The 7748-nt window shown below is 35.6% G+C and overlaps 1 pseudogene; it reads right to left on the bottom strand.

Annotated features, from left to right (window-relative positions):
• Positions 1 to 7096, bottom strand: part of LOC101583162 — a 73519-nt pseudogene extending 66423 nt beyond the window's left edge.
• Between the last annotated feature and the right edge of the window lie 652 nt (positions 7097 to 7748).

Below are 7748 nucleotides of genomic sequence, written 5' to 3'. Positions count from 1 at the left end.
CTACTGAGCTATCTCCCCTTGTATGTTCCTTCATTAAATGTGGTCACATTGGGCAGAATTAACCACAATAAGGCATACAGTTAAGGGTGAAGATAATTTTTAATATATGAGTGTTTAACTACTTTTTAGTCATAAGGAAACCATAGTCACGCAAACTGGGTAGCATATGTTGTCACGCTTATGGAACAAAGTAGAAGGATGCTTTCCTATAAGGAAAAGCCAGCATTTTCTGTGCTTCCTTTCTAACTTTGGCTACACTAATTATTTCTCTTTTCTCCCTCAAGGATTTTTCCACATTCCTGATCCCTGTATATACACAATCCTTTTGATAGTATTCCTTGGGGTTATTTCTGGTTGTAAAACAATGCTCACCCTCTGAGGACATTTGAATTCCTGGAGCTTATCTAAGTTTAGGACAAGATAACATATTTTTGACTTTTAGTATTCTTTTCTGTGTGTGCATGATACTAAGGAATTATCCAGGGACCTTGTGCAACAAGCGCGCTACCACCGAGCTGCACCCACAGCTCTCCTTAGACTGTCTTAAAGGAATCTTCAGATCGCTGCATTTCTCCAACAAGAATGTTCTTTAAGTAAAAGTGTAGAAATAATTTAATTTTTTTTCATTTCAAGCCTTTTTCTATAAATAAACCCTCAAGTCAGAAAAGTAAAATTTCTCTGGCAAAATAGCACACGAATTTGATTTTAGAAATGTATGCACATCCTATGAGTTAGTTTGTCTAATTTCAAATAAATGTTATTCATTCTCATTATGCACCTTCATTACATGGATATCTAGACACAGGTCTTTATAAAGGTCATCAGTTTTAAAATAAAGAACAGACATATAATTCTAAATGCAAATTCTCTTCTTTATCCTTTTGTTTATATAAAATAATGTATACAAAATACTACACAAATGTTATTGGTTTAACTACTATAACTTTTTTTTTCAGAATAAGGACATTCTTCAAACCACCTAAAACTGAAGAGAAATAGTATTAACAAGACATGAGAATGTGATGTGGGAGGATCAAATCATCAGAGCCTCTTTCCACTTTTAGTCGCTTTTATTTGTTTAAAGCAAAGTTTGATGTGATGTGTTTTTAATTTGTGTTACTTCAAATTCCACATTTAGTAACTCAGATCTGAATTCTATGTGAAGTCTAAATGTTTTATTTTGTGATGATAAAAGGAGCTAGGAAATAGCCACTTGAAAGAGGACAGAAGCTACACAGGCATCTGGTTAAATCTACAGCTCTTATTCATTACCCTTATTCCAGATTCTCAGAACATACAAGGGAAAGGCTTCTCAGAAGGAAGAACCTAAATTCCAACATTTTGAAGTTACAAGCTAAAGTGGTTTAAAGTTAACATTGGCTTTCTGTTCAACTACCTTTTTAATCAAGTAAAATTGTGTTATGTTTTCTTTATGTATAACTGTCATTTCAACTCGGTCAATTATTTTGGACACTTACTAGTCAAATATAGTCAAGCAGAGACCCAGAAAAGATTCTAAGTTTTCCAGATTCAGTTTCCATCCAATTTCATTTTTCCCTCAGTTACACATTCTTGATATAAAGATTGCGGCACAAATCATTCCCAAGTTTTGTGACGATTTAAGATATAGAAGAAAATAAAGGATGACACATTTCAAATTCCTAGCTACCTCTAGGCAGAATAAGAACAATATGCTGCGGTATAGTGGGGAAGAACATTCAGTGTGGCCTCTTCTGATGTTGACTTTCTTTCACAAAATTTATTTTCTATAAAATAAAATGCTAAATTCACAACTGACCTATATAGGTAAACAGAAATCAATTAGATAAATAGGTAGAAAAGGTAGTTATGTACATTCATCTACATATATGTGTGTTTATATATATACAATTGCATGTTTATATGCGTGCAGATACAAAGGGTTTTTTTTTTGCTAAATGATGGTCTAAAATAATACTATATTATTTTAAAAATAAAATAAACAGAAGACCTTTCTGCTAGAGTTTTATCTTATATTTTAAATACAACCTGTATAAATGCCTTAATATCTGTAAATATATTTCTCTTGATATACTTCCAAATAAATATATTTTTCTTAGATGTGTGTTTGTATGTAAAACACATGTGTTTTTGTAAAATAAAGATTTTACATATTGAGGAAGAAAATAGTATCGTATTCAATCAAGTGTTAGTACTTGGAGCAAAATAGAAAATATAGGGCTGGAGAGGTAGCTCAGTGGACGAAGTACCTACCTAGGCAAGTGCGGGCACCAGGGTTTAATCTCCAGTCCCACAAGCTACACAAGTCCCACCTCCCAGTGCACTGAGCTTGCGACCGAGTCCAGGCATGGTGGCACATGCCTGTAATCCCAGTGCTGGGGAGGCTGAAGACAGGAGGATCATTATGCGTTTCAGCTGTGTAGTGAGACCCTGAACAAAAATACATTTAAAAATGAATGAAAATAGTACATATAACCATAGATAGGACCTTTGAAATATGACTGTACAAGGCTTTGTAGTTGGAAGGCCGAATGATAAACATCTGAAATATTGCCAGGCCTTGGAATCACAGCTCTCCCTGGCTACTCCCCTCGCAGTCGCTACAGGAATCTCACCATCTTCACATAACGTCCAACTCTGGCAATGGTTTACTTCCACTTAGAGATGGGAAGCAGACACAGGCTGAAACCATTAATCTAGCCCCAGATTTAAGAACTTTAAATTCATAGCCAAAGTCAACTGGGCCTTTTACTGCTATTTGTAATAAAAGTTATTTTTTAGTAAAAGGAGTATAAATCCAGCTCCTGAAAAGAGAAATCCAGGAAAAAGATGGTTCCCTGTTCCACACTTCTTATTATGTGCAGTATTTGTCTGTCTTTTCTATCCTTTAATGTAGCTGATTAATCCTGTCCTGAATTCCACCAAGAAACAAATTCTTATTGTTCCTTAATATAGCAAAGATGTCTTTCTGTCATTTTTAGTCAGAAGATTATAAAGCAGAGTGATATTCTCTGCTTGGAAGTAATTCTCTTGCTAGTCTGTCAGTTAATTGCCTTTATTATTTTAACTTCAGCTACCATGATTGTTCATCAAACAAATCTCCCACACTTTATTTCCATGTGCCGGCCCCCAGTACTTTCCCACCAACTCCCACTGCCACCCACTCAGTATTGTAATGATCTGTTTTTCTGAATTTCACCTAGATACATTAAGACAGGAACCATATATATTATACTCACTGTTGTCTTTCTAATCTATTTTGCATCCAAGGACTTAGAAGACAATTAAAAGTTGTTGAATACAAGAAGCAATAAAAATATTTGAATTCATCTTGGCTTTTTCAATTCATGATTTTTCAAAATGCATCAGTTATAATATGAGCTCAAAACATGGATTGTCATACTAACATATATTACATTTCCCTTACTAATAAAGCCAGTTCTCCAGGTAGGTAGAACTTAGGCACTTACTTAATATCCAGCTATTTTAAGTGCTAGCTTTTTAATAACATGTGTTGTCAAAACTCTTGGTAACAGAATTTTATTGTACAATCTTCTTAGTTTGCATTCTTTAAATCCCCAAAGCAACTTTCTCCAAACAATAATACCCATGGTTAAAAATTCAGATTTTCTTTGTTTGAAATTTTATTTGTCCTAAAACCAAAACATAATTTGTGCCTCATGAGTGCCAGGGGGCTAACTAAAGAAAAAGTTGAATGCCTTGTTTTCCATGAAAAATAACACATTTTTTATGAACTGAACAAAGCCCATTCAGTTCACTTGAGACCAGCAGTTGCCCTCAACACCCACGAGGAACTGCCCTTTCAGTGAATAGTTTATCTTGAACAGAAGCCAAAGGAAACAATTCTACTTTAAAACATTTGCCTTGAATATTTCATTAAAACCTTTTCTGGGGATTCTTGAATATTGTTTTCAGTGTGCTGTTTGGATACTATATATGAAGATTCCTGGAAAATATATTTAAAGGGTTAAAAAAGATGTTTCTTGGTTGTATATTCTAACATTCGAAGTCTTAGTAAATTTTTGCCTTCCATACATTTATATGCAAAGCAATTTGATTTTACCCTTCTATTGTTCATTATTAATTATTCATAAAGTTTAATGAGACATTCATGTTTAGGTGAAGAATATAGCCTATTACAATTGTTTAAATAATATTCTACATTAAACACACCAGCATGTGAATTAAAATATAGACTGTTAATATTTATTTACACTAATCTCAACAGTAAGCCTCTCATTTTAGTTATCCAGGCACCAGGTCTTATATATACATTTCTTGTCTCCTGCCAATTTCCATGGGGATACTATAAAAATGTTAATTCAGTCTACAAATCACATTAATATGTTTAGAAAATCAAATTGTAGATGTCAATGTAATGTAGGCTTCTGTGGCCTATTTGTACAGAATAAATTTTAATATAATACCAAAGCCAAAGTAAGGAGAGCTTTCTTCTTTATTTATTTAGCTTTCTTTATTTTTTTAAAAGACAACACTGGTTTTGCAGGCCACTAACCATGAAGCAACTAATAAGGGACAGTTTTCACCTGAGGACTTCTTTCTTCCTTTAGGGCTAAGGATAAGACCACTTTTTGACTGAACACCATGTTTACATCCATAAGAGACAGACAGGAGTCACTGGTGCCTTTTCCCGCTGAGGAGACCCAGCGGCATCCTGACTTTGCTGCTGATCACTCATGTCAGTGGTCACTGGAGTTCATGTCAGGGAAGTCACTTCACATCGCTGTCTATGATACTTACAGAGCAAGAAACAAGAAACCTAGGTAAAACTAATCCACTGGATTCTGACCTAAATATATCTCTTTCACTTTTTTTTTCTGACTCCATCTCTTACTCCTTCTTTATTACTGAAAAAAAAAATCCTCTTGGCGTGTCTTCTGGACCTCAAGAGCCAATCTCTACTAAGGCACTTCTCAATTCAAATTCTATGGATTGCCCATCTTCTACTAGCTTCAGGGAAGCCACATACCCTCACTGGAGACACCAGGGCATTGCTCTGCTCTCATTGGTGCCAGTTTCTCTCTAATGTCTTTGTGCCACTGGGCACTAGGGCTGCTGTTGTGTCCTCCTTGCTATTTCTGGTTAAGAATTTCACATCATTAAATTGATCCCTCTTTGCTGCATGGCCTACTTCAAAAATCATACGCCACCACTGCCTTACTCTTTGAAATATGTAGCCCTTTGGTACATTGTCGTCCATTCCACTCTACATGTGTCATAATTCTCAATGAATCTACTCCTTTCCACAGGCCAGGAGAAACCCACAGTACAGCTGTCCAAACCATTCAGCTTAAATACACAGATATATCTCTCAATGCTTAATTTCTTTTGTCTACTTTCATCAATTATTTCTCCTTTTTCTCTTCTTAATTTCTTATATGCTTGTTTTTTACTTTCTTCTTCCAATTTTGTCTACATATATCTGACAACATGAATAACTGGTTGGAAGACAACATTGTACATTACGACAAATACTGTAAAATTTATATCATACCGTTAAGTGAAATTCTGTATCACTTGCAATTTTTCTGTTTTAACACAAATTTATACTTTCTTTAAAAATTTAAATTTAAAAAAAATTCTCAATGCATCAAATTAAAAGAATATTCCTGTCATTGTAAACCCTCATTCTGGGACCATCTTCTCTTTAGTGTTCTTTACCTCTCCAAAGCCTGTAAATCACAGTACCATTTCTCTGCATCTGCTATGAGCAATCACTGCAATGACCCCATAACCTTACTCTTGAGTAGTACAGAATCAAGTCCCATTTTGTTCAGCTTACTTTCTCATATACGACACTTTAATGCTAACATTCCTTCCCCATATCAGAACCTACAGCATTTAATATTATAATATCTCATCAACTTCATCTCCATTTACATTCTTTTCCCCCAGCTCTAGTTAGATGATATATCATACTTACCCCTTTGTATATATACTCAATTTCCTTTTACCTTCTTTTTTATTATGTGGGGATTAAATTTAGCTGTTTGTTTCTAGATATTTAGAGAGCCATTGAAAATGATAAAATAATGACAAATGAAAAGATTAAAGCTCAAAAAAGTTGTGAAGAATTGTGTTACTTTAAATCTTCAAAGCTTCCAGGAATTCAAAAGAAAAGGTTTCTGCCTTATTTCTTCACCTCCTTTACTAGATAATTCTTATAACAGTTATTCTTCCAGGATACCAATATTCCTTTATCATGACTCTTAATCATTAGCTTTGTGTATTCATCTGGTTTCTGGAGAAAAACAAAACTAATAATGTGTGCATTTCTTTATTTGGAATTATAAAGACTAAGACATCTCAATTGGTACATATGGTAACAAAGGTTAATAAGTCCAAGATCTGCAGCACATAAGCCAGAGGACAGAGTTGCTGGGGAGGTACATTTCTGGTTCAAGTCTCCAAGGCTGAGAAGAGGAAAAGGGCACTCTTGTTATAATAGTTAGTTCTAGTCCCAGCCCAGAGGTAGAAGAATAAATGGCTAAGGGAGATAGGAAAGATCATGAGAGAGAATTCCCCAACCCTTTGTTCTATTCAGGCCTTCAACAGATGAACTGCGGTCCTCCCACATGGGGAAGGGCAGCTGTTTTATTGGCTCCTCCTGTTTAGTGATTGGGCTGTTTAGCCAGCTCTTCATTGCTTGGCCAAAATGCCTGACATACACAATTAACAGAGAAAATGGTCCCATTTGCCTCAAGGCTTAAGAAACACAGTCCATGGTTGGCTGTCTCTACAACAGGAATATAGTGATAAGAGATCTGCCAGAGAAAAGCTTCTCACCTCATGGTAGTTGAGGAAAAAAGCAGAAAGAGCCAGAAAAGAAGAGGTCAGGGACCAAATAGATCTCCCAGTGTTACATCCGCATGATCCCCCTCCTACAGACATGCCCGAACTCTTAATGGGTTACTCAACTGTGAACTCATGCCTTGACTAACCCGTTGATGAGGAAAGTTTCTTCATGCCCCAACCACCTATCTTCGAGTTCTTTAATCCACTCAAGTTGGCAATCAAGACTAATCGGCACGCAGTTTACAGGACAGACATCCATTCTTGTCTTCCCTCATTATTTCATTCTCATTTATCTAAAAAATATTTCTACCCTCATTTTCTTCACCACTCCTTTTATCTTCTTAGACCCCAAAACAATACCACCATTTGTCTAAACTTTCGCAAAAGTTTCCTAAATTATCTCATTGATTTTTTTTTTTTTTTTTTTTTTCAGAGCCAAAGATTGAACTCAGGACCTTGAGCTTGCCAGCAAAGCGCTTGTTCCACTGAGTCATCTCCCCGGCCCCTATCTCATTGATTTTTACTCTTGCCCTTTTCAAAATCACTTTGGTGTGCTCAAAAGAACTGCTTGAAGAACTTTGCAATTCATTCATAGTAAAAAGCAACTTTTGGTCATCATCTTCAAGGTCCTATATAATCCATTACAACCACCCAGCTCTCTCTGTAGCAGTTTGGCTTCCTCCCCTAGAACTACAAGAGTTCCTCTTGTCTCTAGACCATCATTTGTGATGCTCTTTCATCAAGGAAATCTTCCAGATCTGTACATGGTTAATTCCCTTACCCCAGCAGATCTACATTCAAAAATTGCTTTCCAAATATATACTTCCTGGGACTGGAGCTCAGCAGAATAAGCACTTGCCTGGCAAGTGCAAGTCCTGAGTTCAATCCCCAGTACCACAAAAAAATTAAAA

This window comes from Octodon degus, unplaced genomic scaffold, assembly GCF_000260255.1.
Source record: "Octodon degus isolate 3935 unplaced genomic scaffold, OctDeg1.0 scaffold00106, whole genome shotgun sequence".
NCBI lineage: Eukaryota > Metazoa > Chordata > Mammalia > Rodentia > Octodontidae > Octodon > Octodon degus.
The sequence above is the reverse complement of the archived record's forward strand: the minus strand, read 5'-3'. Positions and strand labels throughout refer to the sequence as shown.